At 43.5% G+C, this 25,159-nt stretch overlaps 2 long non-coding RNA genes across 3 annotated transcripts in view; one reads left to right on the top strand and one right to left on the bottom strand.

The window, feature by feature from the left end:
• The window catches only part of LOC310757577, a 20,494-nt gene extending 12,075 nt beyond the window's left edge, over nucleotides 1–8,419 (top strand). Inside the window, exons 3-5 of one of the 2 annotated variants that reach the window (XR_014545330.1) lie at nucleotides 4,894–4,927; nucleotides 6,840–6,979; nucleotides 7,961–8,419. This is a non-coding gene — a long non-coding RNA (uncharacterized lncRNA). Of the gene's footprint in view, nucleotides 1–4,893; nucleotides 4,928–6,839; nucleotides 7,320–7,960 lie in introns of those variants that run through there. The other variant, XR_014545331.1, reaches the window with a different exon arrangement.
• On the bottom strand, nucleotides 4,866–23,690 carry LOC310757571. The gene is made up of 6 exons (XR_014545322.1): nucleotides 23,544–23,690; nucleotides 18,389–18,446; nucleotides 15,995–16,177; nucleotides 12,432–12,673; nucleotides 9,474–10,645; nucleotides 4,866–5,598 (listed from the first exon to the last, which is right to left on the bottom strand). It is a non-coding gene; the product is annotated as an uncharacterized lncRNA (long non-coding RNA).
• Between the last annotated feature and the right edge of the window lie 1,469 nt (nucleotides 23,691–25,159).

Below are 25,159 nucleotides of genomic sequence, written 5' to 3' on the forward strand. Positions count from 1 at the left end.
GCTCTGATTTAATCTCTCCTTTTAATTAGTTCCCAGAGCTGCACATTATTTATAGGTTGTGTTTCCATGTGCCTTGAAAAGTCTGAAGCTCTAACCTATCTTGCTTAGACAAACTAATCCTCCATTCCTTCCCACTCTGTTGTATTCGCACCACAGACACACAAGAACTGCCTTATCACATGCTGAGTTGTTTATAAAAAGCAGAACATGATTCCTCCAGACTTAATTACAGTCATTTGCCCAGGTTTTGGCATGTCATGATCTCAGTCAGCACCGCGAAGCCTTCTCTGGTGTCTGAGTGCTATAAATATTTGCATTACAGGTGGCTCTTCAACACATCTAATAGAGACATCCTTGTATTGTTGATCACTTTGTTCTTCCAGTAGTAGAAGCAGTAAAACTGTTAAACTGAGAAGGAAAGGGCATTTAACAGAAGAGAAGCCAGTCAGCACAGGGGAAGGGTGGTGTAACTGTGGCTAATGAAAACTGTATGTGTGAAGGGGGACTAAATGTGGGGCAAAAGAAGCAGCAATTCTGACAGAGACCAGGCCACATGGGAGCCACTTCCTCAGGATGCTCTTTGGTTGTTATAGAGGAGTGAGCTTAGAGGGGTATCTGATCTCACGTTGCTGCATTCCTCACCCAATCTAGGATTACACTTCATGCACCTGATGAAGTGAAGTGTGGTTCATGAAAGCTTATATAATAATAAATATATTAACAGAATAATTCCAAGCCCTGACTTACCATTGCAGAGTGAGTTTGGATGAGACTGAGGTGTCCCTCCACCCAGCTCTGCCCAGTGGCCACTGGCAAGGGGAGGGGCTGTCTCTGCCCCTTCATGCCCCTGCCCAAAACTGTGGGTGGAAGCTACAACTGATGGTATCCCTGCTGGTGGTTGCTAGCATAATCCCCCAAATGTGCCATTCTGGAGTGACAAAGGGGCAGAGCTGCGCTAGTGAAGGCATGTCTGGATACTAAGCCAGCCCTGCTGCTGGCAGGTTGAGATGAAGGGCCCAGACCACTGAGCTGGCATAATAGAAATAAAATATATTTTTCTTTCCCCACTCACTTCCACCCTAGCTGGCCTAAGTTTCACTGCTCTGTTAAGCCCCACTGCTGCCATGACGAGCTAAGAATTTCATCCTTAGTCTCTGAGGCTCAGTTGTGTTTGCTACCCCAGACCTATACAGCTATGCTTCTGGAAAGTTCCATATGTATCTGTGAATGATCAGCACAGCACTGAGTTGCATCATTAGGCTTCTTCACATACACAGAACAATTGATGATAACACAGTTGCTACTATCTAAGTCAGGGGTCAGGAACCTTTTTCAGCCATGGGCCAGTCCACCGTATCTCAGACCATGTGGTGGGCCAAACTATATCTCTTTTTTGGGGGGGGGGATGAACAAATTCCTATGCCCCACAAATAACCCAGAGATGCATCTGAAATAAAAGCACACATTCTACTCATGTAAAAACATGCTGATTCCAGAACTGTCTGTGGGCTGGATTTAGAATGCGATTGAGCCACATCCAGCCCCCGGGCCTTAGGTTGCCTACCACTGATCTAAGTCAACACCACAAATGATGTGTGGGACACAGGAGCATGGTGGGGAGGGAGGCATGGCCCAGAATTCCCTGGAGCTGACATGCCTTCCTAGATACAGTTATACAGGGCTTTTTTTCAGCCAGAACTCACCAGAACTTCGTTCTGGCACCTCTCAGATAGGTGCCATTGCCATTATAAGAGAAGAAAAGAGGTGTTCATGGTGAGTCCTATGTGCAGGTTCCATGTATGTGTAAATAAAGTCATATATCCTAATGGCACCACAGTCTCCCTTGACCTTCATTTCAAGAAAACCAAACCCTGGGTCACTGGAGGATCTTGGACATTGGGGTGTGCACAAAAATATTTTCAGTTATTTGGAAATTCACAAGCCTTGTTTCCTAAAGGTCCCATGATTACAATTCATTTTGGGGTGGGGGGTGTCACGTGAATTGGCCAACAGCTCCACAGAGATTCCATTGCCAAGTGACTGCAAAGGTCATTTTGTGTGGTAGGGGAGAAAGAGCTGGACCATGAATGGCTCATAGCAGGATGAATTTCGTAGTCTTTTTTCCTCTTCCCTGGGGGACCACAACATATACATGCCATTTGCTCTGATCAAGGTGCTGGGCCCGAAACCAGGGGATGTAGTTCACACCACACCTTTGTGGCCTGCTGTCTGTGAATGCAACAGAGAGCTTCTTTAATCTCTTTGTGCCCCAGAGTCTCTTCTGTAAAATCAGGGTAATAGACTTCCCTGCACTTTTGTGCAGATATACATTTCTTCATGTTTGTGAGTCACTCAGATATCCCAGTAATGAGGCCCATAGAAGTGCTCTAGACAGAGCAGATGCATTTATGGAACTGCGGCACAAATCCCCAGTCATCATTACCCAGAAAAAAACCCTGCTGTTCCTTTTCTATTTATGTTTCTTTTCTCTCTCTTCCCACCCACCATCACAGTCCCCCCCCCCCAGTCGACAAACTTACCTCTCTGTGATTCAAACCATAGTCTTTAAAATGTGCATTATATTGACATTTATATAGTACATTTCTTACACTTACTCTCAAAGCTTTTTACAAAGCTATGAATTACATACCTGTCACCCACTGAATTCATTCATGCAAAAGAGAGGCAGTCATTACATGCTTGGCAATAAAACTCATAATGCCACCCACCATTGAGCTTTTATATGTGCACACCAAAGATATAAAGTTACCTCCGTGCCCTTGACACCATGAATACATCAGAGGAGGATAAGCACATAGGGAGTTAATGATGGACGGGAGGGACAGGGTCTCTAGCCACTCTGAGATGTGAATATGAAGCATATATTTATTCATAAGCGGCTATGGGTACAGGTTTAAAACTGTCTGATTAATGGCCAGGTGCCTTTTCCCAAATTGGTGAAGGCTACTGAGCATGATACACTACTTTGCTTTTATATCTCTCCCTTCAATCAACAACTCCAAAGCACTTTGCATGCACTAATTAATCCCCACGTTTATGTACGTGAAGATATCATTCTCTTGCATTGAGACTAGCTCAAAGCTAAACACTGAAATAGGGAAGGCAGGTGGAAGAGGACTGCATGATCAAGAAGTGGAGCCAATCCCAGGCTCTGGCCAGAGTGAAAGGGGTGCAACTTCAGAGTAGGTCCGAGAGAGAAAACTCTCTCTCTCTCTCTCTCTCTCTCTCTCTCTCTCTCCAGCCCATCCCACGGGCAGAAATTAAGGACCATTCCCCAGCACCATATCATTGTTTGTGGTTACTTCATCCACTCACCCTCAGTTAAAAATGGCCTAACTGCAGAGTCACTGGTTAGCAGTTCTGTCAAGTTCTGTTCTCAAGTTATTGTTCTGTTGCAACTTTAGGTGTTGGTAGAGCAGGAATATTGGACAGGATCTATAGTCAAACAGGGAGAAACCCATAATGGCCCAGAAACACCAACATTCACCCAAGATTGTGAGGGCCCAGCATGTGGCCAGGGGCAGAGGAAGGGGGGTGCGGTAGGTGCGGTCCGCCCTGGATGTCACCACTGGGGGGGGTGACAAAATGCTGGGTGGCACTCACCGCGGGGCCTGCAGCGCACCCAAGCCACACGTCTCTTCTAGGAGATACACAGTGGCTGGAGCGCATGCAGGCTCTGCGCTGCCCAAATGGTCCGCCTGCTGTCTCCCCCTCAGCTGTAGGGCAGCTGAGTGGGAGGAGGGAGGCAGACTCCAGAGGCCCCGCGGTGTGCGCCGTCCCTTGGCGCCCAAGCAGCTTCCTCTGCCACTCATGTGGTGGCATGTGTGTGTGTGACATAATGCATGCATCATGCATAGCGTGTGTTTGACACAATGCGCCCAGCACGTGACACATGAGCGACACTGCATCATTGGAAGAAGGTCAAGTGTGGAGCCCAGCATGGGGCAGCTTCAATGCCCGGTGGCTCCTCCTCTCTTGTGCTCATGAGAAGCTAGTCACTGAAGTTGCTCCACGCTCAGCTCCGCCCTCATCCTCCTCCACCCCCTCAACATTGAGGGGGACTGGTCCCCTCCCAACAGATATTGAGTGGGCCGAAGACAGCTTGGCCCCGGAGAGTTAGCCTCCCTGGCACAGCCCCAGCTCTATCTCAAAGAGCTGAAGTTGGTCACCACAGACACAGTTTCTATGCAGGGTCCACTGGAATGGTCTATGCTGGGGTGGAACCCTAATACCCAGCAACTTCCAGTGCCCAGCCAATAGGCTGAGCATGAAGTTTCAGCCAAAAGACAGGCTGCCCTCTGCAGAATCCATGCTCTGTGGTAGCACTAACCTTTATTAAGACCATAATCAATAAAGCAGTGGGCATGTTTGACCTAATATCAGTGTCTTGTGGGCTTCTCAGAGGTATCTGGTTGGCCACTGTGAGAACAGGATGGGCCTTTAATCTGATCCAGCAGGGCTCATCTTATGTTTTTCTTCACTGCAGCTTGTGCAACAGGCCCTTTCCTTCCTCTACAGTTCCCTGCAGCCCTTCCACATGCCCCCAAATTCTATGCTATGCAGTTCCTTTTGTGAATCCATGTTGATACCATAGTGTCCAGATTTGGCTCCTCAAAGAAAAGCCCATCGAAACAGTAAAGCAAAATTTGTTGCAAAATTACAAATAATTGAATGATTAATAATTGACCATTTGCAGGCTTGTTTTGCAAGTTTAGTTTGGGTTAGCTATGGTGTTTGATGAAAACAGAACAGTATCAATAATTCACATATCCATCAAACACAGAAATATTAATATAACCTCTAAGAGGAGTTCCAGTTGTTTTTTTTTTAAAAACAACTTTTGATATTTTCATTTATTTTATTTATTCACAGAGCAAAACCTTCTAGTGAGGACAACAAATAACAGGTAAATAATCATCTCATCACAGTCATATTGGTTTTGCTTTCAAGTGTCCAATAGTTTAAATTGGTGATCAGTGGGTCAAACCATTTCCCTGTGAAACTTCAATGCAAACACTGTATCCTGTGGCCTCAGACCAGTTTATTTGAACGATCACTTTGCCCCATACATAGCTACTCAATTGCTTTGATCTATGGAACTTGCACTTTTACAAATGCCACATGTTTGTTCCACATCTGTGAAGACTTGATCTTTCAGTGTGGCAGCACCTATGCTTTGGAACGCCCTGCCCTCCCTTTGACAGGCACCATTTTTTTAGATGCCTGCTAAAAAAGAAAAGAAAAACTGCTTCATTTCAGCAAGCCTACCCAGACAACAAGTAGCTATGCATACTTGTTTGGGGGTTTTTTTGGTTAATTGATAATAATTATTATTATTGATAATTATTTTATCTTTTGATTATGCAGTTCACACATTTTGTTAATAAAATTCAAATGCCCATCAACAATGCACCAAACGTTCTGTGAGCTTCAAAGCAGATGGGCGTTTTCGTCATTCCCACAAAAGACTGCTGGGTTCTCTTCCGAAAATCATAATCTTGCCGTAACCTTTCTCCAGATGCAGTGCGTTTTAGGGCCAATAATTGAAAGTTATGTTCCAAGTAGTTCTGTGTTTTCCTAAAGGGAACAGAGGTACACTTTAATTCTGTAGACCTATAAAGAGCAACTTCTGTTTTATATGCAACAGCTTTCAAACATGTCAACTAAAAGACAAGTAACAGATGGGTGATGCCACTATAAGGACCCAAGGAAACAAAAGGTGACTGAAGGATGGGAGTGAGGGATAGATGAGGTGCCGGAACTGAGTTCCTGCTGGGTGGGGGAAGCCCTGTATGTATAACTTTCAAAATGGGGAAAGATAATGAGATGATCTCATCGTTACAGTGGCATTTTCTATGGCTATATTCTTTAATCTCTCAGTAATTTCCATGTTGGGACGCGGGTGGCGCTGTGGGTAAAACCTCAGTGCCTAGGACTTGCCGATCGTATGGTCAGCGGTTCGAATCCCCGCGGCGGGGTGAGCTCCCGTCTTTCGGTCCCAGCTCCTGCCCACCTAGCAGTTCGAAAGCACCCCTAAGTGCAAGTAGATAAATAGGTACCGTTTTATAGCGGGAAGGTAAACGGCGTTTCCGTGTGCTGCGCTGGTGCTGGCTCGCCACAGCAGCTTCGTCACGCTGGCCACGTGACCCGGAAGTGTCTGTGGACAGCGCTGGCCCCTGGCCTCTTAAGTGAGATGAGCGCACAACCCTAGAGTCGGACACGACTGGCCCGTACGGGCAGGGGTACCTTTACCTTTAATTTCCATGTTATGTTTCAAGGGATGGGATTCTTCTTGTTCAGCCCTCATTTTTTAGTACCTTCTCTACACTAATTAGCTGCAGGCAGTCTTGAGGCCATCTCACTAAAGGGAATGAGCTATGTGTTTCTGGTGCATTTAACTACCACAGTGGGCACACATAGAAGGCACTAGACCTTTTACATGCAAAGCATGAGTCCTCCTAATCAATTATGCCTTTCACTCAATACATACTTCTAATCCTTCCCCTTCCACTGCATTTTCATAATATATGATGCTGAGGTTGCCCTGAGATAGGAATAAGCGATACATTTGTGGGCAGGCAGTCCCCCACCCCCCCAAAAAGCATTGTCGGTTAGAACAATGTGTCCTTCCCCCGCATCTCATTCTCTTTGAACCACACTGAGTATGTGTGTTAGGAATTATTTCTTTCTACTTCACTTCCAAATTAACATTTTCATTTCCATCTGTCAAAATGTGGGGCTCTCTGAGATGCAAGATATTGTCTTGTTAGTGTTCCTGTCATAATCATTATATCTCCTCTAATTCTTACCCTTTACAGGCTGCCAATGGTACTGAATGCTGAAAAGCTGATAATAACTGATCCAAGTCTCAAAACAACAGCCACCATTCTAGGGGAAATCTGATTAAATATCAGATACTTTAAAACATACTTTTTAAGCTCCCAGCGGAAGCAACCAGGTTTGGTTCTTATGGTATTTATGTTATTGGCAACACATCAGAAATTGCCTATATATATTAGGGCCCTCAAAGTAAGAAGTGTCTTATTACTGGTTTTCATATCAATAGGATATGTTTCTCGAGAAACCTTCATCTGAAACCTTAATTGGAAACTAAATTGTAGCTTTTTGGTCAGAGGACAGTGGCAGACCTTGGAATCTGTGTGGCACCAAAATTCAGTGCCCCTCTGCCTCTCATGCTCTATTCTAAATCATCATTGTGGTGTCCCCCTGTGGCATATCCTAGTCGGTACTTGCATTCCAGTACAGGTTGAGTTTGTGGTCCAATGAAAGGAGCAAACGTTCTCCTTGTTTTTGAATTTTCAGTTATTGATTTCCCTAGAGAAGAGTTCCACCACTAGCACTTTTAGTAGCTAGAATTGGTGCCGTTGGTCTTGAAAGAAACACCAGGAAGACAATAAAGTGAAGACCTCCAGCTTGGAACTATTCTACGCAACATTTCTATCTAGGCATGGAGGAAATGGCTTATCTTCCAAACGTAGAACCTGTTTACTATGGAAGAAGGTAAGGGGCAATCAAAACTGCAGAAAGCAGGTAAAACCAGCTCTAGTTCATATGATGACAAGTTGCAGGAAATGGAAGGGGTAAAAGTGAAGATTTATGGGAGAAATGGTGAGTGCAATTACTACGTGTGCTGTATTGATTTAAGAGGATTGTACTGCTCCCAGATAGAAATGGCTTTTATGTGTTTGGGCCTATCCCTGACAAAAACACTTTCTTCTCCGTTGACAAGGCCTTGTTGCTATGGAAATGTACGGCTGGATACAGGGGCACAGGCACGTTTTGATAACACAGGCCTAATGGATGTATTTTTGCAACATTCACAGCTCCTTTCTTCTTATTTTGTCCTGAGCAGACGACCATTTCTCCTATTTGTTGCCACTTGATGAAAAAAATGTCTCTCTCTAATCTTTTAATTTAGCTTAGATTTCCTTCTCCTTCCAAGCAATGCAGTCTGGCAATTAAACTACTTATCTAGAGACTCCATGCTGGGGCTGGTTGCCTGTTGCCTGTTTTTCCTGTCTGTGAATCTTCTTACAGATGCCTTCTCATTGTCATCGTTCTAAAAGCATCATACGTCTTCTGGCTTCTGCTTCATGAAGGGTATGAAAGACCAGCCATATTTCTGATCTATAAAGATGCCAGCTAAATCGTAAACAATATCACGATGCCCTACATGTACAGTTACACAACCTTTGACATGTGCTTTGCTTCTTCATGAAAGATCAGTTCCTCAGAATACTGCAGAAAGCAAGCAGGGAGAGGGGGGACCAGCTGTTTATATAGGATTTGGTGGCCAGCCAACTGCCCTCCACAAATGCCCCACACTTGGGTATTTTGCAGAGTACAGTGGTACCTCGGGTTACATACGCTTCAGGTTACAGACTCCACTAACCCAGAAATAGTACCTCGGGTTTGCTTCAGGATGAGAACAGAAATTGTGCTCCAGCGGCGTGGCAGAGGCAGGAGGCCCCATTAACTAAAGTGGTGCTTTGGGTTAGGAACAGTTTCAGGTTAAAAACGGACCTCCAGAACGAATTAAATACTTAACCCGAGGTACCACTGTACGACACAGATCCACCTTCAAAATACAATAATCAGAAATTTGAAGCTGTGCATATATTTGCAAAGTTATTGTGGTATGAAGATATCCAAGTTGGAAGACATACATAATACGCACATAAGAACATAAGAAGAGCCTGCTGGATCAGGAAAATGACCCACCTGGTTCCTAGAGAAGTCCACTAGCACAACCTGAGTGTAAGGGCACTCTCCCCTCCTAGGGTTTCCAGCAACTAGTATTCAGAACCATATTGTCTCTGATAGTAGAGGCAGAACATAGCCATCATCACCCTAGCTAGCAGGACCAGTGGTCAGGGATGGTGGGAATTGTAGTCTTAAAACATCTGGAGGGCTGAGTTTGAGGAAGCCTGCACTACATGAAGAAAGGCTTTCTTTTATCTATCCTGAATGTTCCAACATTCAGCTTCCTTGGATGTCCATGAGTTATAAGAGAGAGAAACTTCTCTCTATCCACTTTCTCCATGCTATGCATGTTATGCACTTCTGTCATGTCACCACTTAGTTGTGAGATAAATCAGCCTCATATAACCAGCATTCTTAGCTCTAGTTAAGACCATAGAGAAGCTGTTTTCCTAGACTTATCTGGGGCACATCCCTCACCTTGGAAGGAAGGAAGTCAAGTTTCTTTGCTTCTTCCTCTCTCTCTCTCTCTCTCTCTCTCTCTCTCTCTCTCTCTCTTCTTTTTTTAAAAAAATAATATTTATTAAGTTTTCCAGTTTAACAATCCAATAAAGGCCACATTAAAGACATTCTGAATTGTAAAATAATCAAACAGTCCAAATATTAAGCCAAATCATAAATCTTTGTTTGACTTCCCATGCTCTGAGGTCGGAAGATCGCCATAATCTCACATTTGCACTGCTTTCTTAATTAGTCCAGGTGGTTCCCATAAATCAATCCAATGTTAATCCTTCATTCGTTTTCACAGCCTCTGAGTTCATCCAGCAAGCGAGTTATATCAAAACTCTCTTTTTCCCACCATGTAACCGAGCAGGAAGGATGTCTGGGAGATCACTCCAAGTGTGGCTTTAGCAAATCCATCTTTGTGTTTCTATACAAATAATTTGGAAACACTTAGTCTACTGTGTGAAATATTTGTGTAATGGAGGTTAGGACTTGATTGCTCTCGGCTCAGACCACATGCATGGCTTACAAGTCATACTCCTCAACCTATAGTATTGAGATGCTGTCTAGTCAGAGGGCTTTTTGATATTATTATTCCTCCTAACTTATAATGAATAAACTTGGCTGCTGGGTTTTATTCTTCTAATTATTTTATAATATTGTCATTGTAATTAAAGGCAGCATTGCAAAAAAACATATTTTTAAAAAAAAATGTTTGTTTGTTCAGGAAATTTCTTTGGCGTTCAATGACTCCAAAAATACCCTGCTAAAAAAATGCAACTACAAATGAATGAAGATGAATTTGGTATTTCAAATTTTGAGCCAAACCGTCATGTTTACTTATTGTCAAGTATAAAATATTGGAAACCTATATCTGATGCTAACTATCCAACTTGGGCAACTTTAGAATATACACATACAACACCTTTGGTTGGTTGGACCAAAGATTAGGATCAAAATATTTGAGAATTTGGGAGACTCTTGAAACATGTCCATTAGAAAGATATGGAATATAATGCCTAATAGAAACAAATTTGAGCCATTTCCCCACACTAAATTAACTTTGTGGAGAAATCCAATTTTTAAAACTGCGGGGAAAGATGGTAATATGGAAAAATTGGGTGGAAGCAGGCATATTGACTTTGGATCAACTGATAGATGAGGAAGATGAATTTTATATGTACAGTGTTTTAAGAAATAAATATCATGATCAGATGCATCCCAGTGGAAATAACTGCAGCTACAACATCTTGTAACAACAGTGTTTGGACCAGCAGCTTTCTCTCTTGTGGGCGGGGGGTGACTAAAAATCAGTCCTCCTGTCAGGGAAATATCTCCTCACTGATCCAGTGTAAGATATTCCACCATCTCCTTCTTTAGCAGAGTTTGTCTTTTCATCCTGTGAAGTAAACACACACACACCAAAGTTTTAATAGTAGAAAAATGTAACATAGTAACATACTAAGAGAAATGAAACATCTTGAGGTAAGTGACAGTTATCCTTTTTTAACTGACAACCTGAAGGGAGGGGCCAATTCTAGAGTACAGCATAAAAGCCCCGCCCACTAGAGGCCAGGTATTCTATTAATCAAATTTGGCTTCCATGCTTTTCCTACATTCTCAGCTTCTGAGACACAGGAGATATTAGAACAATTGGTCAAATCTTTGGAAAGAAAAAAAGCAATCATTTCCTATTTGTTATTAATTAGTAAGTTTGATATGCAAACGTTAAGAAACGACTGGAATAAAGAATTGGATGTTCTCTACTACCTAGACAGTGGAACAGTCTCTTAGCTTCCATAGCAAAGGTATCGATGGATCTCAAACTAAGACTTACACAACAGAAAATAATATTTGGAATCTATTGGACAACTCCTTTGAATTTGTATAGAGAAGGACTGTCTAACGCAGCTCATTGTTGGAGATGTAATAAGGATAATGCCTCTTCGAAACATACATTCTTACAGTGTCCAATTCTCACTAAGTTTTGGGAGAAAGTGTTAGACTGTATAAATATGACTGTACAGAAAAACTTAAAAGAGTACTCCTATGCAAGGAAGACACTCTGAAATAAACCTATAGCTCTACTAAGTGTAGTGTGAGTCCAGATCCTGCTAAGATTTGCAGACCTTGGAACACAGCATTCTCCTCTATGAACTTGCTTGGAGTTTAAGATCTGCACCAGAGATCCTTCAGGTTTCCTTTGTCAGGTGAAACCAGGCAGGTGGTGACCAAAGAGAAGACCTTGTCACTCTTTGAAGAGTGTCCTGGGAGACACCAACTCATTCAGCATTCCATAGATTTTCATAAAACGGATTTGCTCACTGATGCCTTAAATGGCTCTTAATAGTTCTTTGATTTTATTGTCTTAGCGCTATTTAATTGTATTTTATTATTTTAAAATGTGTTTTACTTCTGCTCTTAAATTTTATGACATTTTACGAGGTGGTAATTATTTCTCGTTCCTGCTTCCTTTGTTTGTTATTTTGGGTATGTCACTTGGTATATTATTTTTATTGACAAAACTGCTCATAAACGTTTGAAATAAAACAACTAGGGATGTCACAGAGTTTCCAGAGTTTCTCACCATTAGGGAGTTACAGCACCTGCTGGGCCTGTAGAAACAGATATGGGACAGGCATTTATATGGGAAACCCAGCCAGATGGGTGGGGTATAAATAATAAATTTTTATTATTATCAATTATTATTATTATTTATATAAATAAATGATTGTGTATACCTAAATGGTTCAATATAGTGTTTCTATGAAGTAATATAATACTAGTTTTAAAATATAAATATACCAAATCATGCAAATCTAATTCCAGTAACACTTTGCTAAAGTTGTGCTGGTCTACAACTTGACATCAGCTTGAAAATATTCCTTAATGGTGTGAATGCACCTATTTCATTTCCTCCAGAGAGGTTTTTCTCCTTCTCTCATAGTACTGGAAGCTGAGCTCATCCAATAAAGATGATTGATGGGAGGTTCAGGACAGAGAGAAGGAAGTACTTCTTCATACACCACATCGTTCAGGGGGTGAGGAACCTCCGAGACCTGGAGGGGTCTATTGGCCTCCAGGTCTCCTTGACTGGCCTTTGAGACTCTCCCCAGGCTATATGCCAATCACACCACCTCTCCCCAGGATATACCCCTCAATGGCCAGGATCAGGGGCCACATACCTCTCAATGCCATCTGTTGGGAAATGAGAGCAGCAAAAGGGCTATTGCCTTCCTATCTTGCTTGGCTCTTTCAGAGGCCACTGTGGGAAATAGGATGCTGAACTAGATAGCCCTTAGGTCGCATCCAGCAGGGTGCTTAGATTCTTAACTGTGATGGGATTATTATGATTTGATCAGTCCTATGAATCCGTAACTCATTGCTTCGGTTGCTGGAAAATGGCTGGTGTCCTATAGGCTGCTACCTGTTAAGAGTACAAAGAGGCAAGGAAGAGCACTGAGCATGTCAGATTATCATATCAAATTGCAGAATTCAATATTTACGCATTTGATTTTTCAAAAGTTGGCTGGGGTGTGTGTGTGTTTTACACACAACGGTTAAAACACCCCCCCTAAAACAAACTCAGTCAGAACTCAAATGTCCTCAGATTCAAAATATAGATTTCTTTCCTTTCTTTATTTTGACACTTTCTCATTTTAACTCTGTAATAAATTCTCTCTATGTCTCTGCATATTCATATTTGGTCCCCGTATCAAGCAGATGCCCTGTTTCCTATGATATGCTACTTGTCCTTTCATAGATTAAAAAAATGATATGCACACATTTATATGTAGAAATAACTCTTTCATTTGCTCTTTCAGAAAGTGCAGATGAACTGATGCTCATAAATACCCTATTAAGGCTGCCATCCTATGGAGAATTAGGTGCACCTAAGCCTGCTAATTTCAATTAACTCTGCATAAGATTACTGTAATCTGGAAACAGGACACAGAAGCAGGAAAAAGAAAATGCACAATTTTTGCACATGGGCAATTTTTTTGTATCGTTCCAAGTGGGAAAGATTCTCTTCTACTAGTTATTTGATGGAATAAGTACAAGGAGGTATATGGTTTATTTATTTATCATATTTGTATCCAAGGTTCTTGGGTGGTACATGTGGAAATTATGCTGTTATATTAACAGTATTTTTTCGAAGTAGATTACAGCACAATTCAAACCAAAGAATCACTGGGGTGAGAGAGCTTGGAATAGGCAGATCTTGGGCTGTCTTGGTTCAGCTGGGGCTCAGCTGGGGCTAGACCAATGTAGCTATCTCAACCAGGTTATGCTGGCTCACCCAGAAGAACTTTCACTTAAGTCCAAAAGCTGGGCATGCAGGAGGTGGGAGACTTACACCTATTCCAAACCAATTTCAGTTCAGGCACATGACCTGGTAACTTGGGGGGAATTTACACTAGTAAAAAAGGGTTGTATAAGTCAAATTCTGTTTCAGAGCTTTGCTTTCCTTCTGCCAGGCTCAGGTTGCCTCAGCAAGCAGTACACTGCTCCCAAATGGAGTTTGGAATAGGGTAATCACTGCATCACTGCAACTTAAACTCGTGTAAACTTGACCAGCTTCCTTTATTTGGGAATGCTCTGCTAGGAAATGAAGTGGTTTCTGCTCCAAGGTTGCTTACAGAGCTTCATGGCATGGCTCCTCTCTCCCGCCAGTCCAGGTTGGACATCACACTGGTTGTACTTATCAATGGGCAGAAAAGGCTATACTCCTGGGCCAGGGAGCCATTAAAGGCAAAAGAGCATTTGTCCACATTAAAGACTGGCGTTCCAGTTACTCTAGCTAACAGCTTTCTGTCTTCTTTGTTCAGAGATGGTGTTGGGTGAAGCACACTTCTTTCCCAGAGGCACACTTCACTTCTACATCTGATATGATTAAGGGCAACATGTGAAATGCATGATCACATTTGGATTCATTTAATTTTTTTGAGGGGGGTGGGGTGGATTCCAGGAGCTCCCTATCCAGTTTGAGACTACAGCACAGGGAAGTGGGATTGACTTTTCTCTTCAAACTGTTTTTCCAACACCCCTCCCCTCCTAAAGCTGCTATTTCCTCAGGAGGGAAGTTGTGGAGGGCTATAACTAGCAGTTCCCCTTCTAGGCTAAACAGTACCTCCACCCATTACAAAATGACACAGCAGGAGTGCCAACTTGTCCCCGCAACCATGGGTGCCTAGGGCTGTGTCTCTGGCACTGAAATTTGTGGGTGCCCAGCCTCTTCATGGGGAATTTTGTGGGTGCTTACCCAGGGAGTTGGCACCTATGTGACACAGTATGACAATTATCAATGCAAGAACCCAACCTCTATGTCTGTGTGTGCGCTTTCTCGAGTGGCGTTGTGTGCAAGTGCTGTGTGCACGCTGCTGTTCCTCACTGCTCCAACCAGCTTCAACCGTCACTCCATCACCTAAGTTTAAGGTGCTTCAGCGTAAGGCCCCGGACAACACGCAGCCTCTTCTGAGAGAAAATACTTTCTCTTCCTTTCTAAGGCCACATCCACACTATATAGCTCTCACAGTGGTTCAATAGTAACTCTCTTTTCACAGGAAACCCAGCTTTGCAGCTTTGTGAGGGGAATAGGGGCCTCCTAACAAATCTCAACACCCTTACTAAACTACAGTTCCCAAGATTCATTGCGTGGCAAGACCCCTCCCCCATGTGAAATGAAGAAGACACTGGACACAGTATTTAAGGTTAATGGGCATAAAAAGGCCACAGCTTTATTGATTACAGAATTGGAAGGTATTGGCCTTAGGCATTGGCTCCTATCGACTACCCGGCATGGGGACCGGGAAGGGTTGTCCACAAACCGTGGGGGTCCTGTTGAAGTACACCAACTAGGATCCCACGGGTGTCACCGCTCTGGGGCGTGCCGGAGGCCCTTACCTCCCTAGGTTTCAGACAAGGCAACGCCCCCCGGAGTCCTCTACCGGACTACCCTTTCCTCTTGGGGAAGGTGATGGCGCTTCCTTCCCCCCTTCATTTGCATAACAATTGACCCCTGCCAATGCCTAACCGCCAATACCAAATATGTTGTGACGTTTGCTACGAGGTAGGCGAAAAAACCAAAAGGCTCGAAGTGGGCCGAATTGGAAAAATTCCTACCAGGCCCCATGCGGCAACCAACCGAAGTCCATAGCAAGGTCAAAGCTAGCTAAACCTAAAGGGTGGGTGGGATGGGAAAAAACCGCTTGGCTGGAAAAGGGGCAAAGAGGGCGGTCCCCGGGCGTGCCTGGCCTTAAATAAGCTAGGCCACGCCTCCCCGGACCGCTGATTAGCGGGCCGGGTAGCCGACACGCCCGGGGATTCCCTGATCATGCGGGGGCAAGGGACAGCCCCCGCGTGCGTGATGTGGGAGGGATTTCTGCCCGCAACCCCCTCTCCTCCCAGGTCGGAAATGGCTTTGGAGGGAGCCATGACTGTTGAAGTGGTATAATAGTGCTTTAAATTTCTGGTTCAGATGTGGCTTACAACAGGAGTGCCTGAATGATCCATTAACACCCAATGCAGCAATGGCAGCCATTCTTCGTTGTAGGGCCTTGTGCAAAATGCATTTTGTGGGGCTCTCCCAGTTTAGCCATTTGCGTTTCAGTCTCTGCTTTCTTTTTATGCTTTGTGGCCCTGCTCCCACACATGCTTTTTTACATTACCTGCCATAATGCAGCAAGATAATAAAAAATTAAAAAGCTAGTAATAATGCCATATGATGCAGTTCCTTATGTAAGCTTACCACTTAAATCTTACATCCAGCGAATATCCCAAACAGATGTGGACGAGAGGGAGCGCACACAAAGCAAAGCAATTCCATCTGTCACCTTAGTCCGCTCTCCTAACAGTGACATTTATATATGGTAAGCCCGTGTTTCTGGAAACATCCACAAAGTTCCACTTTGGAGAGCAATCATTCGAGAAACTGTAATAAACCAAAAGTGCACACCAGCAGTAGGAAAGCCTTTACATTACCACTCTGCTCTTAAACATAAACAACTGAAGTGCTGAGGGAGGGAGGGAGGGAGGGAGGGAGGGAGGGAGGGAGGGAGGGAGAATAAACAGTAGCTAGCACAGGAAAGTCTACAACTGGCGATGAGGGCTCTTCATGGCGAAGCAGCCAGAAGCACTCCAAACATAGCAGGAAGTCAGGATGCATAGGACATGCAAAACCGATAACACTATGTCAGTGCATGTCTCTGGGAAATTCAGACATGGCACATATCTGTCAGAGAAAACAGAATGCATGACAAAATTATCATATATGATGGTCTTGCGGATTTGGTGGGTGGTCTAGAGCCTCCATACACCACACACCTTATGGGTTCCCTACTGTACTGCAGAGATTTCAACAAGAACATAATCCCTGCCCCACACACTGAAGGCTTGCTGGAAAGCAGTGAGCCCCAAACAGCTCGTTTGTACAGTGACTTAACAGTTGGGAATCCTCCCGTGCTGTGGGTGCCTTGTAATTATTTCATTTATTCTTCACGGCGCATGAACCCCGTTCTGTCAGCGTGCCGCACAGATTGGCAGTCGTAGTTCTTGGGGCTATGGAGAATGCGCTCTGCGCGGCTGTGCCGGGGCCTCTCTGCTTTGTGGCTTAGAGGAGCGCAAGCAAGCTACAGCTGGTGTCCCCAACTGGGAGCTGTAGGCGTAAGCGTAAAACACACTGTTATGACTGGAGGTGAAGTGTAGCAGAAGATGATGATGTGGGATGGTTGAGTGGGTGTTTATTAGCTTTTTTTAACCAGTTTGGCATTTCCTTCCACTGTTGTACATTTTTAAATACTGTGCTGCCTCATTTAACTAAACGGCCCTAGGGAGAGCCAAAACATTTGGATAATCAGATGCCGAGATAGGCTAACATTGATCATGGCAGGATGTAGAGGTCACGTAGGAAATTTCAGCTATCCAGGAATTTTGGTTTTGTGAGCTACATGTAACAGAGATCCGACTCTGAAATGTTTCTTTCTGCGGTAACTGAAGAGACAAGACAAAGCTATTTCCCTCTTTAGAATTCTTTTTTCCCCCTCCCCTGCCACCTACTTACAGTTTCTGTCACAAAAGCCATGAATTTCTAGGGAGTTGCTTTGTTCTCTGAGAGAAGGTAGCATAAAACGGGTGTGTGTGTGTGTTCTTAAATGTATTACATTTCTTGTCATCCTTGCTTTAGTTTTTTAAATGCATTTATTCGTTTATAAAAAAAATATTTATAAACCATCTTTTGGTCTTAACAAAGCCCCTCAAGGCAATGCGTAAAAGTGAAGACGTTAAAGGCATTGAGGGAAATTGTGTTTATGGGTGTGGGTGGGTTTAAGTGGAGGAATGTGCGCAGGTGTAGCCTGATTGAGGGATGGGTGCCTTAGTAGGTGTTGAACTTGTGCAGGTATTGAAGAATAGAATCCCATTGTATGGATTTTGATGCACTATCAGTTTTATTGTTTTCTACACAGTGTTTACTTTTGATTTGCTTGTAAACTACTTGGGTGGGTTTTTTCCCCAATGAAAAGTTGAACATAAATAGTTGAAATACTTGAAGAAGAAAGCCATTTTTAAACAATAAGCCAGATGAAGGACAGACCAGAAAATATCTTAGAACCAGGAGGAGCAAAATCAAAGCATCGCTGAAACGATTGAAAGATATGCAGAGCCAAACATTTTTACTGCCGTTCTAAAAGTAGGCAGCAATGGAGGGCAGGACTCCTACAGACAAAGGCCTGTCCCCTGTTCCCACCACACTCACATCCTAATGTGGTGGGTCACAAATTTATTCCGCACTCTTAGGCTACAACTGCACCAAACCTTCAAAGCGCTATTCTACCTCTAACAGTCATGCATGACAAAAGAATCATTGGAACTGTAGTTTGTTAAGGGTGCCGAGAGTTATTAGGAGACTCCAAGTCCCCTCACACAGCGACACTTCTCAAAGTATTTTATCTATTAATTGTTCTACCCAAGGAACTGTGGGAATTGTAGCTCTGCATGGGAGCTCTCAGAATTTGCATGAGTAGGGACATACAATACAGAGGTGCCTTTAGGTAGGTTCTGTGCAAAATTTCAGGAGGATAGACGCAGGGTTTAGGGAGTGATAAATTTTAAAAAGTGTAATTGAAGCTTTTGAAAAAAAACTTACTTTGTTTTCTGCTCAGTCTGTACTGAAGTCAAAGTCTTTCTACATCCTCCCCAAAGCACTGTGATTTGAAACAAAAGGGCAGTCTTAATGAAGTAATTCTGTGTCAGAGTTGTCCATCAAAGAACCATACTCCTCTTCAGTATTCCCCTTTCCTCTCTGCCTGGAAATTTCTATTTATGGAGAATTGGGGGGATGTTGCAAAAATGTATAAACAGTGGTGGTGATTGGGGGGAACAAGTACCAAAGTCCTCCCAAGTGCTAAAGCAGCTTCAAAGCCTTAGAGCTAGCCTGCTTCACCTTGGACCACTTCTGATTCTAAAATAGTCTGAATATCTCCAGGCAGATATCCTGACCTTGTTGCTGTTCCTTTATGTAAGGCTAATGCACAGTATGCTTTTAACAGTTAAGACTTTTGCATTTACATTTACTAGGGGCCTTACTTCAGAAGCTATGTTATTCATCTCGCTTTCCACCGTGACAAAATAATGTAATTTACGTAATCTATTTCATAATTTACACTGATGTCATACCTTGGGTCATTATGTGATTCCGCCCCATTCATTTCCATGCAAAGCCAATGCAAGGCAAATGGAGGTAAACATAAACCGGTAGTTGTGTATCATTTGTACACTAGAAGCAACAGCAGCAACAAACGCCAGTTGTATTCACTGGACTGATTTCCATTTCAGAGATGGGACAAACAAGGGAACACCAGCAATTTCCACTCCTGTTTCTGTTCTCATAGTAATTTTCCAACATTCCTAATATTTACTCATATCTACCAATAAGTCACTTATAATTTTGTTCTTAACTTGTTGAGAATTGCCTCTGAAATTTAACTTCAATGTGAGTCTCTTGAGCTCATACCCCAAATAAATGGATTCTCAGCCGCATTACATATGTGCCACAAATCACAGCATTATAATTCAGGACATATCCAGAGAAGAGCTTCTGGTGTTCTGAGTTTGGCTTCTTTTAGGGCCCAAGATAAGCCCAGGAATTAATTAGCCACCACCTCCCTTGCTTCCTGCTTTTACTTTTGATTTTTGTCTTCTGCCACTGTTCTCTATGCCTACAATGGCCTCCTCATCTTTATCCCTTAGGATACCTCTTTTAAAATCTTCCTTCTTGAGTTTCACTCACTTCTTTTTTTTTTTACTTTGCTTTAGCCATACCTGTCAGCACAGTTAACCATGCTGTAGTTAACCCATTCATCTCTGATCCTTTTTCAAATCCTTTCTTCCACCTCCACATTACACGTCTATAAAAGGGAAGAAAACATGTGTGCAAGTACACTGATTTCACCTATTGATACATTTTTCAACAGTATATTCAAGACAACATATGATTGAACAAGAATAAAACTGTAAAACCTCATGGTAGAACAAGTGAGAAATGCTGAAAACACGGGGGGGGGGGGATACAAAGTGTGCAAAAAGCAACATTGCAGCAGTTAAAACCAATTAAAAACCATCTGCCAAGATTTCAAAATATGTACACAAAAAAGTTGTTAGGCAGGAGAAAAGGCCACCTGAAAAAAGGATCTTTAATTCTTGGTGAAATAGCAAGCGAAGGAGCCAAATAGATGTCTCTGGGAAGGGAATCCCATAGCATGAGTGCTGCCACTGACAAATTTCAGCAAAAGAGGTGACAGAAGAAAGGGTGCATCAATCGGTATTTCTAGATGGGGAGGAATATATGGTAGAACATGAGTTCTGCATGTGCTTCAAGAGTCCACTAGTTAGTTCTGCCACATTCACGTGTCTGAAAGATCATCTCCATCCCTACTGGCTTTCTTGGATGTTAAGATCTGCAATGGGGCTCTCTTGGTATTCCGCCACCCCCACAAATGTGGGGAACAATGGCTCAGGAAAGGGCTTTCTCTGTGGCAGCTGCTAAACTGTGCAACTCCCCCCAACCCACACAGTTGCATCTTGCACCTTCCTTGTACAGTTTTCACCACATGCTGGCCTTTGACAGTCAGGGCCGTCTTACTCATAGGTGCTAGGGATGCGGGGCACCCGGGCACTGGGCTCTCAGGGGCGCCAGGCCGAGAGTCCGGAGCTGAGAGTTGTGTCCGGGGAAGTGCCTGCCCGTTGGTTGGAGCGCCGCGGCAGGCGGCTCTGCTGTGGGCAGCTCTGCACCGCAAGTTCAGGGGTGACCGAGCCAGTGAGATGCTGAGGTGGCCGGCCAGCTCCCCCCTCCTGCACACCTGGGATTGGCCAACTTGGGGGTGCGCTGGGTGGATCTTTGCACCCCGGCGCCGCATATGCTTAAGACAGCCCTGTTGACAGTTAATGTCTTTTATTTTGTGGGTCCCACTTCTTTTGGTAAAATTCATACTGTTCTGTTCCATTTCAAATGGTGTTATACTTGTTTCATAATTGCTAACACCTTTATCGGTTCTTCCTGTTGTCTATTTTATGACTGTAATCCACCTTGGGACATTATGGTGAAGGGCAGGTAAGAAATCTTATAAATAAACAAGTAATGTTTAATAATATGCTTTTATCTCCCATAATGTGTGAAGAACCCTCTGATAACAATCATACAAGGAGCAGAGACCATGATTAGTAGGAATGTAAGAAGCTGTATTAGACTGAGTCAGACCTTTGAGCCATCTAACACAGTGTTGCCTACACTCAGGGCTGGCCCACCCACGAGGCCAAGTGAGGCAGCTGCATCAGGTGGCAGGATCCACTAGGACAGCAGATCCCAATGTCAAACTTTCTTTCCCCCTTGTTCCTGATGTAGTTCTTTCCTCACCCCGTGGGGAAGGGGTCACCATGTTGGGGTCCATCTCAGGTGCCAATATCTTTGGCTGGCCCTGCCTAAACTGACTGGCAGTGGCTCTCCAGAGTTCTTCTTCTGCCATGCCTGGAGATGCCAGAATTTGAAACTGAAGCCTGTTGCCTGCAAAGGATGTCCTCTGCCACTGAGTTATAGCCCTCTTCTGCTTCCATGTTTTATTCAGCTGCATGCATTTTTTATTATTATTAAATGTTAAATACTTGTAGTAAGTAGCAGTAGCAGCAATTCGTAACTTTGGGGGCCACTTGAGAAGATATCCTTTGTGTTAATTTCACTCCTAAAGGTGACCTGTATAACTGTCTTAAATAAGCAGAAATAAATTAATTTATTAAACTATTTCAAAACTGCCCTTCATGGAATGTCACCCTCACATGGCAGTGTGTAAGAGAATAACAGCAAAATATAATGCCATATAAAAGCACAGATTAAAACCACACTGCACCCTTTTCAAAAAAAGCAGTAACAATTAATCAAAACTTAGGTGTTAATAATTGCAAACATGCGCTGGGTTATGGAGAAAGCCAGAGAGTTCCAGAAAGACATCTACTTCTGCTTCATTGACTATGCAAAAGCCTTTGACTGTGTCGACCACAGCAAACTATGGCAAGTTCTTAAAGAAATGGGAGTGCCTGATCACCTCATCTGTCTCCTGAGAAATCTCTATGTGGGACAAGAAGCTACAGTTAGAACTGGATATGGAACAACTGATTGGTTCAAAATTGGGAAAGGAGTACGACAAGGCTGTATATTGTCTCCCTGGTTATTTAACTTATATGCAGAATTCATCATGCGAAAGGCTGGGCTGGATGAATCCCTAGCCGGAATTAAGATTGCTGGAAGAAATATCAACAACCTCAGATATGCAGATGACACAACCTTGATGGCAGAAAGTGAGGAGGAATTAAAGAACCTTTTATTGAGGGTAAAAGAGGAGAGCACAAAATATGGTCTGAAGCTCAACATCAAAAAAACGAAGATCATGGCCACTGGTCCCATCACCTCCTGGCAAATAGAAGGAGAAGAAATGGAGGCAGTGAGAGATTTTACTTTCTTGGGCTCCATGATCACTGCAGATGGTGACAGCAGCCACGAAATTAAGAGACGCCTGCTTCTTGGGAGGAAAGCAATGACCAACCTAGACAGCATCTTAAAAAGTAGAGACATCACCTTGCCAACAAAGGTCCGTATAGTAAAAGCTATGGTTTTCCCAGTAGTGATGTATGGAAGTGAGAGCTGGACCATAAAGAAGGCTGATCGTCGAAGAATTGATGCTTTTGAATTATGGTGCTGGAGGAGACTCTTAAGAGTCCCATGGACTGCAAGAAGATCAAACCTATCCATTCTTAAGGAAATCAGCCCTGAGTGCTCACTGGAAGGACAGATCGTGAAGCTGAGGCTCCAATACTTTGGCCACCTCATGAGAAGAGAAGACTCCCTGGAAAAGACCCTGATGTTGGGAAAGATGGAGGGCACAAGGAGAAGGGGACGACAGAGGACGAGATGGTTGGATAGTGTCTTCGAAGCTACAAACATGAGTCTGACTAAACTGCGGGAGGCAGTGGAAGACAGAAGTGCCTGGCGTGCTCTGGTCCATGGGGTCACGAAGAGTCGGACACGACTAAACGACTAAACAACAACAAAGGTGTTAATAAAAATCACATTTAAATACTTTCCCTAGAAGCCAGATAGGAATGTATGTTTCTTTAGGGTATGGGTCATTGTGTTCTCAGGACAGGGCTCAAACTCCCCACAAATCAGGGCTTTTTTCAGCTAGAACTTGCAGAAACTCAGTTCCGGTACCTCTCAGGTGGGTTCTGTCACCTCTCAGGTGGTCACCATTGCCATTCTAAGAGAACAAGGGAGATGTTCATTTTGAGTTCTGGCACCTCTTTTTCTAGAAAAACAGCACTGCCACCCATCATTATCAAAATGGCTCCACCTCCTTAGAGTGTCATCTGTAAATAATATGCCAGACATGTTTCTTCCTTCCCAAGCAGGGTGGGACGTAACTTATTTCCTAATTACAAAGGAATATAGGATAAAAAAGAAATTATGACTGCCAGATGGTGAATTGCTGCTTAGCAGGAACAAGCAAGGAGAGGACTCAGTCAATCACCGGGTAAGTGATAAGGCAGCACAGTGAACTACCAAAGAAAAAGGAAGCTCATTACACCAGACACTAAATTATTCTTATAGAGACTTCTACTTCTTTCCCTGCTTCTATTTTTTATTCTAAGCCATAAAGCAAGCAATTCCACCAAGGCCCTCTTTTAAATGATTAACATTTTCATTTTAACTTTTGTTTTTGATTGTATTCCAGCCATTAATCTGACTTGTGTCATACCCTGCCCTTCTCCTCTTCCCTTCTTTTAAACAGGCTTCATTCATCTCAGTGTGCTTTGCGAGCCACGGTAGTCTGTTCTGAAGGTGTGGAGCAATACTGGGTTGCTATGGCAATGTGGGCTTACCACAGAGCAAGGCCATAGCTGGATTCCACCGTAAGCAGGACTTGGTGGGAAGCAGAGCCATCTGAGGGGGCTTTATTCAGAGAGAGGCGCTTCTCTGAAGATTATTCTGAAATGGCATCAGTGTGACCTCTAAGCGACAGAGTCCATGAAACAACTTCAAATGAGCACGTTAAAAAGGTGTCCCTGGAATTATTGGGAACCTTTCCTCTTGTGTGTAACATGATGCTTTCTCACCTTGGATACAACATCTAGTGCTCAAAGAAGAGAAAATACTAGGTCATTAAAGGAGAAGGGGGGGGAAACTCTGGCAAGAGCTAAGGAATATTTTCAGAGCTGACCTGAGGAGTTCTGTGTCTAACTAGTTTCAGGGTAGGGATCAAGGCTAAAACCCTAAATGAAACTGTAATGCCCCAAAAATCTGGGGAATTGTATTTTCTCCAGCCTCTGATGTCCTAATGACTGGACCTCAGAAACGGATGGTTTGTTGTCCCTACGCAGTGCCTCTGTTCTTGTTTGCTCTGGCAGATCCCCCTGGCAATTTTTATTGATTACATTTATAATACCCCACCTTTCTTCCAAGAAGCCCACAGGGGCATACATTGTTATTCCCCTCCAAATCATATCCTCGTAACAAGCCTGTGTGGTAGGTTAGGCTGAGAGACAGCGCCTGGCCCAAGGTCACCCAGTGAATTTCACTCTTGATTGGACATTGAACCCTGGTCTCCCAGGTCTCAGTTATGGCTTCCTGCAAAGAATCCTGGGAAGCTGTAGTTTGTTGACGGTCTCCTAACAACTCTCCGCTCCCCTAACAAACTACAGTTCTCAGAATTCTCTGTGGGAGGCCATAGCTCTTAAAGTGGAATGGGATTGTTTAAAATGTATAGTGCAGTTGTGAACTAGTCTGTAAAAGGGGCAAAGGGCTTGTTCATTTGTAGTCCCATTGGTGGGAAATGGCTTAAGGAACCCCCATCCCCATCCCCCACCCCATTTGACTCTGGCAAATAAAGTTGGTTTAGATCCACATAAGCCTCTACCTGGTTGGTTCTGTACTACTTGGATAAAATTCCCGAGGAGGTGGAAAGTGTGGCTGTCACTCAGCCCTGATTTAAAAAGACACAACCAGACTAGGCGTGAGAAGTTTGGTGGGCCCAACTAAGCTTGATGTATAGCAGGAGTTCCAAGTTCATTCAGATCAATTTTTGATAACACTCAATTGTTACACTAAATACAGCTGTAGTTGCACTAATGATACAGACAGAGCTTGATATGCTTTCCTGGGAAGTGAAAGGACAGTCTATTTTCCAAACTAGCTGCAGACTATTGTCCTGAGCTTCAAAGCAATACATCTCCATTTGGGTGTAACGGAGCAAAATGGTTCTCCATAAGTAGGAACCAATTATTCATAGTTGTGGGAACCAATTATTCACAGCTGTAAGACTCTGGGGGATATATTTGGGAAAGCTTCACTTTCTTTTATCTTTATAGGAGCTGA

The sequence above is a fragment of the Podarcis filfolensis genome (assembly GCF_964270895.1).
Source record: "Podarcis filfolensis genome assembly, chromosome: 2".
In the NCBI taxonomy this organism is placed as follows: Eukaryota; Metazoa; Chordata; class Lepidosauria; order Squamata; family Lacertidae; genus Podarcis; species Podarcis filfolensis.